This window comes from Micromys minutus (assembly GCF_963924665.1).
Source record: "Micromys minutus genome assembly, chromosome: 25".
Classification (NCBI taxonomy): Eukaryota; Metazoa; Chordata; class Mammalia; order Rodentia; family Muridae; genus Micromys; species Micromys minutus.
In genome coordinates, this window is record NC_137960.1 from 19192136 (window position 1) to 19205759 (window position 13624).

Below are 13624 nucleotides of genomic sequence, written 5' to 3' on the forward strand. Positions count from 1 at the left end.
TTTGGTGAAGTTGAGCTAAAAGCAGTTCAGTTCCTGGAGTTTAGAGACAGTCTTTACAAGTGAAACAATTCAGTCAAAAGCAGAGAGAAGCCAGTTTGATAAGGTACCTTGGAAGGTATTCATAAATCTTATGAATAAAACCACTCTGGGCTCAGGCCAAGCCATGTACTCATAAGCTTGGGTACAGCAGCTCTCATCTCATCAATTGCTCTGAAGAAATGCAAGCAACATTTACAGAGTATAATTTTGAAGAGTGTGAGGCTTTGAATTCTTATTTGGTGTTAGATAGAACCTCTACGTTTGAGGCCACACCAAAATTGACTGGTAGCTGCTAGATTTCAATGTTCTTGTGAAGGTATTTTGACCTTCTTCCTTGTGATTGGGAATCTCTTTCATTTGAAACATAGAGCAACATTTAAAAATGTACACAGTATTTCATGAAAATTACATTGAAATTTTGGGGAATGGAGGGGAAATTGAGTATTTGGCTCTTTCTTATTAAAATGAAATGTTTCTTTCCTAACAGGGTGGTGAAATATCTTCATGAAATACAAGTATGACTTTATCTTTTGTGTGTGTTTTACTTCTTCAGCATTTCTTTCAGGTGTAGATAGGATCAATTATTAATATGAATTGTGAAAACATTGTGTTTTATGGAGGTAGATTAGAGGCTTGAATGTGTATGCTTCAGGGCTTGTTGAGTGACGTCATAAAGATGCAGAGCCAGGAAATTCAGTTGTTCAAAGCCTTAGGAACAATGTTTAGATGGAAACAGCCCATATTGTCTACCACAGTTTTGACTTCCCTGGAAGAGTATATCAGTTAGAGCAAACACACACTCTCAGCTTCTAAGATGCCCCCAAAATGAGTGGGATCCTCTAAAATCTGTCTTTAGGAAAGCCTGTCAGTGACAGGACTATTCTTCAAAGTTATTACTAGTAATGGAACAGCTCTACACACATATGGTGGTGATAGTAAGCCCTCTCGTTTTTAGGACATCTACAAGAGGGAAAGATTCTAGTGCACTTCCCTACATTGGGAGGGAGAATGGGAACAGTGAAGGGGAAAGATATAACATCTCAAATGTAAATACAGAGTACCTAATTTTAAAAAAGAGAAATAGGTATCAAAAACAAAAGAAAAATTTCTCTTTTCTTTCTATGTTTGTTTTTCATAGATTTTGCAAAGAGAAAACAAGCCAAAACCACTCAAATTGCCCTCTTCCCTGTTCATATATATTGTTCAAAGGTTTTCAAGCAAGCTGACAAATTTTTTATTTGTATTAGTAACATTCATTGAAATAACAATTTTATGTAATAGATAATTTTGTACATTTATTTTACAATGTTATTTTCAAATTTTCATATAAAAATTCATATTTTATTTTTCATAAGATAGAAGTATATATGTCTAAACATGGATGTTTGTATGTTACTCATCTGCTGACCAATTTTTGTATGTCTGCCCATCTGTAATGAATTTGAGAAAAATTATATAGCATGTTTTTATCTTAATATAAACTGGAATACACATTTTCAACACTTTAATGATTTTTGATTGAATTTATAGACTATGTTCCCAACTTTGAAAATTAGTTTATTCTACATAGATTGGAATGTTCTATCACAACTAGATTAAACACTCAGAGTATTACATAAAATATAAAAAATAAATTGAACCATATTCACATACAAATGGCCACACATGGTCCTCCATTATGATATGATGTCAGTCACATCAAGGAAGATCTGAAGACACAGATAAACAAAAGAAAATGCTGTGTGAGGAGTGGGTGTAGATATGAATGGTGTGTCTACAGGAAGGGGGACATTTAGCTGGCTACTTCAGACACACAAAGCCGATTCTCTCCGGCAGTTTTTAGAAGAAACTCTCTGTCATCATCTGGATTTTGGACTTCTAACCTCCCATGAAAGTATAAATAATTGTTGTTCATTTTTTTAAACGACTTTATTTTGCAAAACAAAGATAAATGTACAGATTTTAAACATTTTTTGCTTAAAATTATACATTTTTGTCAGTACTGTTTTTTTAGACATTAAAATAAATTTTACATAAAACCATGTGAATATGTTTTTTAGTCAGTACTTGATTTTTTCCAAGGGCTTGACAGTATGCATTGAAAACCTACTAGTTGCAATAAGCGTAAAGTACATGCAAAAAAAACGCAACATGGAAATAGTCAAAGTCTTCTGGTTTTGTGAATATATGTATAATTTTTGTTTTCTTTATTTCTTGGACTTCATACAGTCTGTGAGTTGTTTCTGGGGGAGTGAAAGCCTCTGGGGTTAGCATCCCACTATCAGTGACTGCATATTATGTCTGTTCTTTTGTGACTGGGTTATCTCACTCAGGATGATCTTCTCTAGATACAGCCATTTTCTTAAGAATTTGGTTAAGTCATTGTTTCTGGTGGCTGAGTAGTATTCCATTGTGTATATGTACCACAATTTTTGTATTCATTCGACTTCTGAAGGACATCTGGGTTCCTTCCAGCTTCTGGCTATTATAAACAGAGCCGCTATGAACATTGTGGTGCATATATCTTTGTTGTATATTAAGGTGTCTCTGGGGTATATGCCCAGAAGTGGAATAGCTGGGTCTTCAGGTAGTACTATATCCAATTTTCTGAGGTATCGCCAGACAGATTTCCAGAGTGGTTGTATTAGCTTGCAACCCCACCAACAGTGGAGAAGTGTTGCTCTTTCTCCACAGCCTCGCCAGCATCTGCTGTCATCTGAGATTTGGATCTTGGCCAATCTGACTGGTGTGAGATGGAATCTTAGGGTTGTTTTGATTTGCATTTCCCTGATGGCTAAGGATGTCTAGCACTTCCTCAGAGGTTTCTCGGCCATTCGGTGTTCCTCAACTGAAAATGATTTGTTTAGCTCTGTACCCCATTTTTTAATAGGGTTATTTGATTCTCTGGTGTCTAGCTTTTTGAGTTCCTTGTACACCTTGGATATTAGGCCTCTATCTGATGTGGTGTTGGTAAAGATCTTTTCCCATTCTGTTGGTTGCCGTTTTGTTTTCTTGACCATGTCCTTAGCCTTACAGAAACTTTGCAATCTCATTAAGTCCCATTTGTTAATCTTTGACCTTAGAGCTTGAGCCATTGGTGTTTTGTTCAGGAAATTTTCTCCTGTGCCTATGTGTTCTAAGGTTTTCCCTACTTTCTCATCTAATAGTTTCAGTGTATCTGGTTTAATGTGGAGATCTTTAATCCACTTACACTTGAGCTTTGTACAAGGAGATAAGAGCAGGTCTATTTTCATTCTTTTGCATGCTGAGTGCCAGTTGGACCAGCACCATTTGTTGAATAGGCTGTCCTTTTTCCATTGAATGTTTACTGCTCCTTTGTCAAAAATCAGGTGACCATATACATGAGGGCTCATTTCTGGATCTTCTATTCTATTCCATTGATCCACTTGCCTATTTCTGTAAGAGTAGCATGCAGTTTTCAGCACAATTGCCTTGTAATATAGCTTGAGGTCAGGGATAGTGATTCCCGCAGATGTTTTTTTTGTTGTTGCGGATGGATTTCGCTATTCTAGGTCTTTTGTTATTCCATATGAAATTGCACATTGATCTTTCCAATTCCATGAAGTACTGGGTTGGAATTTTGATGGGGATTGCATTGAATCTGTAGATTGCTTTTGGTAGGATGGCCATTTTTAAGATGTTGATCTTTCCAATCCATGAGCATGGGAGATCTTTCCATTTTCTGAGATCCTCCTCAATTTCTTTCTTTAGAGGTTTGAAGTTCTAGTCATACAGGTCCTTCACTTGCTCAGTTAGAGTCACGCCAAGGTATTTCATAGTTTTTGGATGATTGTGAAGGGTACCTTTTCCCTAATTTCTTTCTCCGCATGTTTGTCCTTTTAGTATAGGAAGACAACTGATTTGTTTGAGTTAATTTTCTATCCAGCCACTTTGCTGAACTTGTTTATCAGCTGTAGGAGTTCTCTGGTAGAATTTTTGGGGTCACTCAAGTACACTATCATGTCATCTGCAAAGAGTGATATTTTTATCTCTTCCTTTCCGATTTGTATCCCCTTGATCTCCTTTTGCTGTCTAATTGCTCTAGCCAGGATTTCCAATACTATGTTGAATAGGTAGGGGGAGAGTGGGCAGCCTTGTCGAGTTCCTGATTTTAGTGGGATTGCTTCAAGTTTCTCGCCATTAAGTTTGATGTTGGCTGTTGGTTTGCTGTATATTGCTTTTATTATGTTTAAATATGGGCCTTGGATTCCTGTTCTTTCCAGGACTTTTAACATGAAGGGGTGTTGGATTTTGTCGAATTCTTTCTCAGCGTCTAGTGAGATGACCATGTGATTTTGGTCTTTAAGTTTTTTTAGATGGTGGATTACATTGATGGATTTCCTTATGTTAAACCATCTTTGCATCCCAGGGATGAAGCCTACTTGGTCATGATGAATGATGGTTTTGATGTGTTCTTGGATTCGGTTTGCAAGGATTTTGTTAAGTATTTTTGCATTATGTTCATAAGTGAGATTGGTCTGAAGTTCTCTTTCTTTGTAGGGTCTTTGTGTGGCTTAGGTACGAGGGTTATTGTAGCCTCAAAAAATGAGTTGGGTAATATTCCATCTGATTCTATCTTTTGGAATAGTTTGGCGAATATTGGTGTTATATCCCCAATAAATGTCTGATAAAATTCTGCACTGAACCCGTCTGGACCTGGGCTTTTTTTTGGTTGGGAGGCTTTTGATGACTTCTTCTATTTCTTTAGGTGTTATAGGGTTATTTAGATGGTTTACTTGGTCCTGGTTAAACTTTGGGACCTTGTATCTGTCTAGGAATTCGTCCATTTCCTCCAGATTTTCCAATTCTGTGGAGTATAAGTTTTTGTAGTAGGATCTGATGATTTCTTGAATTTCCTTAGTTTCAGTTGTTATGTCACCACTTTCTTTTCTGATTTTGTTAATTTGGATACTCTATCTTTGCCCTTTAGTTAGTCTGGCTAGGGCTTTATCAATCTTGTTGATTTTCTCAAAGAACCAACTCTTTGTTTTGTTGATTTTTTCAGTGGTTCTTTTTGTTTCTATTTGGTCTATTTCTGCCCTAATTTTGATTATTTCTTGCTGTCTACTCTTTTTGGGTATATCTGCTTTCTTTTGTTCTAGGGCTTTTAGCTGTGCTGTCAGGTTGCTGATGTGAGCTCTCTCCAGTTTCTTTTTGGAGGCACTTAGGGCTATGAGTTTTCCTCTCAATACTGCTTTCATTGCATCCCATATTTGGGTATATTGTGTTATCGTTTTCGTTGAATTCTAGAAAGTCCTTAATTTCTTTCTTTATTTCTTCTTTGACCCTGCTATCCTTTAACAGAGCGTTGTTTAGTTTCCATGTGTATGTGGGCATTTTGTTGTCTTTGTTGTTGTTAAAGACCAGCTGTAGACCATGTTGATCTGAGAGGATGCATGGGAGTATTTCAATCTTCTTATATCGATGAAGGCTCGTTCTGTGTCCAATTATGTGGTCAGTTTTCGAGAAGGTGCCATGGGGTGGTGAGAAGAAGGTGTATTCTTTTACTTTAGGATAGTATGTTCTGTATATATCTATTAATTCTAGTTGGTTTAAAGTCTCTGCTAGTTTTGCAGTGTCCTTGTTCAGTTTCTGTTTCCCTGATCTGTCCATTGGTGAGAGTTGGGTATTAAAGTCTCCCACTATTATTGTGTGGGGTGAAATGTATTTTTTGAGCTTTAGTAGAGTTTCTTTTATGAATGTGGGTGATTTTTTATTTGGAGCATATATGTTAAGGATTGAGAGTTCCTCCTGACAGATTTCCCTGGTAATGAGTAAAAAGTGTCCTTCTTTATCTTTTTTGATAACTTTTGGTTGGAAATTTACTTTATTCGATATTAGAATAGCCACTCCAGCTTGCTTCTTGGAGCTGTTTGCTTGGAAGTTTTTTTCCCACCCTTTTACTCTGAGATAGTGTCTGTCTCTGTCTCTGAGATGAGTTTCCTGTATGCAGCAAAAGGCTGGATTTTGTTTATGTATCCAGTCTGATAGTCTATGTCTCTTTATTGGGGCGTTGAGACCATTTATGTTAATAGATATCAAGGAATAATTGTTTCTGTTTCCTGCCATTTTTGCTTTTTTGGGTTGAGCTGTGTCTGTGTTTTTTTCTTCTTTTAGTTTTCTTGTTTAGGAGTTTTCTTGTTTTTACTAGGCTGTATTTTCCCTCCTTGTATTGGGTTTTCCACCTATAATTCGTTGTAGTGCTGGGTTTGTGGTCAGATATTGTGTGAATTTTGATTTGTCTTGAAATATCTTTGTCTCTCCATCGATGGTGATTGATAGTTTTGCTGGGTATAGCAGCTTGGGCTGGCACTTGTGCTCTCTTAAGGAGTGCATGATGTCTGTCCAGGCTCTTCTAGCTTTCATAGTCTCTGTTGAGAAATCGGGTGTGAGTCTGATTGGTCTGCCTTTATATGTTACCTGACCTTTTTCCCTTACTGCTTTTAGTATTCTTTCTTTACTTTGGGCACTTGATGTTTTTACTATTATGTGTCGGGAGGTATTTCTTTTCTGGTCCAACCTATTTGGAGTTCTGAAGGCTTCTTTTATGCTCGTGGTCATCTCATTCTTAGGGTAGGGAAGTTTTCTTCTATGATTTTGTTGAAGATATTTACTGTGCCTCTTAGTTGATACTCTTCTCCCTCTTCTATTCCTATTATCCTTAGGTTCGGTCTTCTCATTGTGTCTTGTATTTCCTGGACATTTTTGGTTAGGAGCTTTTTGTTTTTTGCATCTTCTCTGGCTGTTTTGTCTATGTTTGCAATGTTGTCTTCTGCCCCCGAGATTCTCTCCTCGATCTCTTGTAATCTGTTGGAAATGCTTGCTTCTGTGACTCCTGATTTCTTTTTTTTTTGGTGCTCTGACTCTGGGGTTATCTCTTTTAGCGCTTTCTTTATTGTGTCAATTTCTGTTTTAATTTCCCTCTTCCATTCCTTTATTTCTTTGGTTCTGTTTTCCTCTCGTTCTTTGAGTTCTTTGAGTGTTTTTCTTGTTTCTTCTTTAATAGCTTCTGAATCTTTTTGCTTTTCCTCCCTTTCTTGTTTAAGTAACTCTATCAGCGTCTTGAGGCATGATTTCAGGTCTGTGTCTTCTTTCTCTGGAGTGTTTGGAATTCTGATGTTTGCTACTATTGGAGAGCTGGTTCTGGTGTTGCTCGATTGTCTTGGTTTCCTTGAGATATACTCTTTCTCTTTCCTCTTGCCATTTTGTTGTCAGTGATATGTTCTTGCCTTTCCCTTGTATCTGGTCTGTGTCCCTGGTACACTTTCCGTGTGCACTCCGCAGAGATCTCTCTACTCCCCGGCAGCCCAGGTTCCAGGTGGCACCTGGGCCAGGCTCCGCTCTGCATCCTGAAGTCGCTTCCGGGTGGGAACAGACGTTCCTAAGATCTGTTCCTGGTCACAGATGCTCAGCCTCTCCGAGCCACCTTTCCGGCTGGAAGGTGGGCCAGGCTCAGCTCTGCGTCCTGAAGTCATCTCCGGGTGGGAACAGAAGTTCCTAAGATCTGTTCCTGGTCACTGGATCGGGGAGGACAGGGCAGGTCAGGGCAGGGGGTGCCCTTTCTGTGTGCACTCCGCAGAGATCCCTCTGCTCCCCAGCAGCCTAGGTCTCCCACTCACCAGTTGCTCAGCCTGTATGAGCCGCCTTTCCGGCTGGCAGTTGGGCCAGGCTCTGCTCTGTGTCCTGAAGTCGTCTCCGGGTGGGAACAGAAGTTCCTAAGATCTGTTCCTGGTCACAGTTGCTCAGCCTGTACGAGCCCCCTTTCTGGCTGGCAGTTGGGCCAGGCTCCGCTCTGCGTCCTGAAGTCATCTCCGGGTGGGAACAGAAGTTCCTAAGATCTGTTCCCGGTCACAGTTGCTCAGCCTGTACTAGCCGCCTTTCCGGCTGGCAGTTGGGCCAGGCTCTGCTCTGTTTCCTGAAGTCGTCTCCGGGTGGGAACAGAAGTTCCTAAGATCTGTTCCCGGTCACTGGATCGGGGAGGACTGGGCAGGTCAGGGCAGGGGGTGCCCTTTCCGTGTGCACTCCGCAGAGATCCCTCTGCTCCCCAGCAGCCTAGGTCTCCCACTCATCAGTTGCTCAGCCTGTACCATAACTGTTGTTCATAATTACCTAGTTAATTGTGATTGACAGACTGTGTAAACACTGTTCTAAGTAGTCACTGAACATCAAATGGTAAGAGTGCTTGTGCAGGAAAAAATTTTGGTAGATGAACATGTGTTGAGTGGGAAGATGCCCACCATAAGATTATTAATGTGAGTATAGAATTATGGAGGGATCATCATGATAGTGGGGGTTATCAGCATATTTTATAGAGCAACTTTTGTAAATTAAATAACAAATGTATTGTTCTGTCAAAAAAAGATATGATGTCAGTAAATGATGACACTGTTTCAAAGAGAGTCAGACAGGCAGAGAGCCATATTGGTCAACAATCTACCCATTCATTTATGCATATTACATATATGTATATGCTTAAACCTGTAAATGTAATATTTCCATAAAATATACAATGATTGTATCTATCATACACCAATTTGGTTTTTAAAAGAAAATTTTGAATTATATTTGTAGTCTTTTATATTGATGCAATCAAATTTTAGTATACATACACATTTTTAAATTGCCTCATTAAAAATGTATGTTATCAGACTTTGTCTTATCACCATTTGAAAAAATATTATTTAATGTGTAGTCTAAGAGCATATACATATTTAATTTAGTTCATACATGATATGCATTAAGGTTATTCTGAAAAAAAAACATGGAAAACATTTTTTCTTCTGAAAATTATATAGTGTATTAGTTTTTTTATTAGAAATTCTCTGTATTTATGTTTGAAATGTTATCTACTTTCCCCACCCACTCCTATGCCTCCTCTCCCTCTACTTATCTCCATCAAGGTGTACCTGCTCCTAAACACTCTCTCCACCTCAGTGCCTTGGCATTCCCCTACACTGGGAAAACATGCCCTCACTGGACCAAAGGCCTTTTCTCACATTGACGCCAGTCACTGCAGTCTTCTGCTACATATGCAACTGGAACCATGGTTCTCTCAATGTGTGCTCAAATCTCTCAAAATGAGATGATCCATTTATATCACTTTTGAAATTATGAAGATAAGAATTGATCTATCACTGAAATAAACTATGAAGTTGGTATTTTGGAATAAATAGAATAATAATACACCAACACTGTTTGGCTTTGGTATGAAAACATATAAAAAGATCATGTGGTAAAAGATGGGCTCACAAGGATTAGGGAAGTTATTGGCTCCTGGAGACTTTACCATCATCTATGACTTATCAGTTGTTAATTCAGAACTCCAGGACATTATGAAAATGAGAGAATTTTCAGAGAAGGCTTAGCTTGAGAATATGTATCAGTGGGGCTATACCTTCTGGGGACATATTCTTTTCTTTCCTCTTTCTCTATGTCTTCTTCCGAACATTAGGCCATCATTGTTATTAAATGCCTTCCCTGAAATCTGGTCTACATTGCTATTAAGAAAGGAATCAACCAACTATGTACTAAAACCTCTGAATCCATGAGCCAAAATAAATCTTTCCTCTTTTGTTTTTCACAAGTATTCTGCTGCAGTGACAGAAAGTAGCACAACTAATGCTATTCAGTATCCATAAAATAACAATTTTGTCTTTAAGGGATTTGGGAAAACATATGGGCCATCTGTCTCAATGAATGCCCTTTGTATAGTCCTCAATAACCATCATTTTGTTTATATGATATGACTTTCTTATTTAATTACCTTATAATTCCAGATTTCATGATTTGCAATATGTTCACTCAATGAAATGCTGTCCATTTGATGCCCATTCACAGAGGAACAACGTATTGGTCTTGTTAACCGTCTGTTGCAGTTAGCAGGAATAGAATGAGAATTGCAATAATTTAACTACAAAATTATGTTCGATGTCAATCAAGTTTGTATTTTAGTCAAGCTATTTAACATTCACTTTCATTGTTCAAAACCTATTTAGCAACCTAAAATAGTATTCCATTTTACTTTTAGCATTGATTTCTGGATTCTTTTAAAATTAGAGCTATGAAACTAAGGAAAAGTGTCTCTGTAAATTACCTTTCATCATTGTCATACAGATAAGGGAGAGAACATCCTATGGTATTGTTCTATCTTGCCTCTCTATGAACAAAAGCAGCTTTGGGAATAATGGTTATAGTCTATCATTGAGGAAAATCAAGATAGAATTCTGGAGTAGAAATCACAGAACACCATTGACTGACTTGCTTCCCCTGACTTGTCAAGTTATAAACAAGCCTTCATACTCAGGGGTGGCACATCCATCAATTAGTAATAATTATTTTTTAAAAGATGGCCAATGAACACTCCATAGTCAGTGTGATGTAGGCAATTCTTCCATCAAGGCTGACTTTTCACAGATGACTTTGGGGTATATAAGTTGACAGTTAATACTGAAAGTTTTTGAATTATTCAGTCCATGGTCACTTTGCTCCATATTTATTGATCCTTGCATGGTGAAGCAGAACACCAATGTGACTACAGCATGGGATAGAGATTGATCACAACCTAATTGACAGAAAGTAGTGATAGAAAACAGGAAGTGTCCAGATATTCCTAATCCATCCTGACTTGCTGTTAATAAGGCTGTTTTTGTGCTGATTCAGTATAGATAACTACAGTGGCTAGTTGATCACAGTAGTTCTATCAGTTTAAAGAATAACAATCCTTAGCCCTTAACCCTGTCTTCATTTCCTTATTTACCTCACTCACCCTCTTCTGCTGCACTTGATCCTTAAATAGAGCCCTCCCTAATGTGTGCATCGTTGATTTCTGCTTTCATGGCCAGTGGTTTGGGTGGTTTTTTTTTTGTTTGTTTGTTTGTTTTTTTGTTTTTTTGGTTTTTTTTTCTTTTTTTTGTTATTGTTTTTGGTTTGTTTTGTTTTGGTTTTGTTGGTACTACATATCAATACAAACTTTTTCTCTCTTTCTTTTTTTTTTTTTTTAACTAAAGCAGTAAGAGTATGATGAAGGATTCAGAGATTCTGGGTTTATTTAAAATTAGAGAGACCAGGGATTAAGTTGTGATTTTTAAACTCTCACTTTAGAAAATGAGCTAGAAATATGACATAAATATTTCTTGTTTTAATGTTTTTATTTGTAAACAATAAAAAGGTGGTTTCTGCAAATTTATTATGTAGCTAGTGCAGTAAGGTGAGAACTTGCCCTGTGTTGTTCATAATCACTAGTTTTAATATTTTTATTGGAAATACAGCAATATAACAAGAATTTTACTTTCAGTTATGACAATTTAAGTGTGTTTTTAATGTATAGGATATTTTTATTTGCCTGTATGAATAAAATTGGAGAGAAATATATTTATACATATGTACATTTTAGCTATGACATTTGACTAATTGTCAAAATTAACTCCAAATGTAATTATTAAATTTTATTATAATACACTTTATTAATGAAGAACAGAGCCTTCCTATGTAAATGTACCACAATTTGCTGACAAATAATAAGTATTCTGTACTGTGGACATAAGAGAGCATAGAGCTCATAAATTTAAGATGTGATGATGTGTATAGAACTTAATAAGAAATGATATCTCAGTTAATTTTGTCAACTGTTACTGGGCATCTTTAACTCATCCTAATTAACTTTCATATAATTACGGGAATATCATTCTGGTAGAATCCTCTACTTTATATGTAAAGACTAATAAATCGATCTTTCAACATTTCAAATAATCTTTTGTGGCAAATGTATTTTCATATTATTAACAATCGTTTCAGCGAGTCTGAAGACATTAAGGGACTTTGCCATATTCGTACAAACCAGTTCCAGTTACTTACTAAGGACCTAAAAACTGAAATATCCAATTAACTCATTTTTGTTTGATGTTTTGACTTTATAGCTGGGTGTCCCTTATTCTCACAATTTGATATGGTATCTAGGTTGAGCTTTGCAATAAAAGCACTTTAATGCTCACTCTGGGACATTTTCAGTTGCACTATATCTTGCTAACATCACCCTACCAACCCTATTTTTTGCAAAGTATATCTATGGCTTTGATTTTGTTAATTTTGTGTCCTATGTCTGTTTTACTTGATTGTGTCTAATCTTCTGAGAAACTTTTTTTTACCAGTTTAAGGTATTTTTTAAAAAAGCACCATATAGACAAAAACCTTAAAAAGAAATATTTAAGAAATGAAGAACAGAAAAAGAGTTAAGTGATTAATAGATTTCATCTTTATATTTGATATGTAAATTCTTTAATTTTTTGTGTTAAGAATATATTTGTAACTAGTAAGACCTTAATGTACACTATCAAACCTTTGGAAAAAAAAGCCAAGCACTGACAAAAATGTATTTGTATACTTTTATGCAAAAATGCTTAAACTCTGTACATTTATCTTTGTTTTTTTAAAATAAAGCTGTTTAAAAAAGAATATATTTGAGGTAATCTATATTAACTCACTGAACATATGTGATCCTCAAATTCTGGACTTAAACTTCAATTTATAAATTGTGAGCCTAATGTGCACTGATGATTAACATCCATTACTAGACTTTTTAATTGAACAATTTTATTTTAAAATACAGAGGAAAAATTACAGATTTTAAAAGCCTTTTTGCATAAAAGTATATGAATACATTTTTGTCAGTACTTGGTTTTCTTAAAGGTTTGATAATATGCATTAAAATCTTACTAGTTACAATGAGCATAAAGTACATGTACAACAAGATGTAACCTAGAAATTACTAGATTTTTAATACATTCAACTTGGTACTTAATTTATTATTTGGGCTTCACAAATTGTGGCCATCTCATCCTCCAGATTGTCTGAAAATTATTAAAATTTCTGTGGTATCATGGGTAGGAGTGTGAAGAATGAGCTATGATCTGGGAAATTGAGAAGATTTCAACAGTAACATTAGAAATAGTAGCTATTTCCACCATTTCCATTTTCATAGTTTATTATCAAACATGATCATAGTACTTCATGAACATTCCTCGAGTTACACACTGCAAGGAGCATCTATAACATAAGTATTAGGGATAACATATATATTTTTTTAATTTACATGCGATTGGGATTAGAGAAGTAAAATAAAATGTCGAAGAAAGAAGCAAAAATAGGTAAACATGTAGAGTGTGTTTGTGTAATGTGTTTGTGCACATTAGTATGTTCTACAATATATGGACTTGGAAGCTCTGTACTAATACAGCCGTTTACTGGAAAGAAAGTGTAATACTTGTAATGAAAGTAGTTGATAGAATGATTTTTCACAACCATTGTGATGCTTTGATTTTCTTACTCTTTTGCCTTGTAGACAAATGACAAGAGAAATAAAAACCACCTATTATGAATAGACTGAAAAGCCTTTTCATTATGTAGCTGTTGGCTTATCAGGCACAGTATCTCTGCAGCACAATCCTCCCTGATTTAACCTATTATTCTTCAATCTCTTATGCTATTATACAAAAACTAATCTGTTCTCCACAAAAAGGTAACAACAAAGAAATGTGATGCTGTCCTATTAGGTGTGTTTCGGAAATGC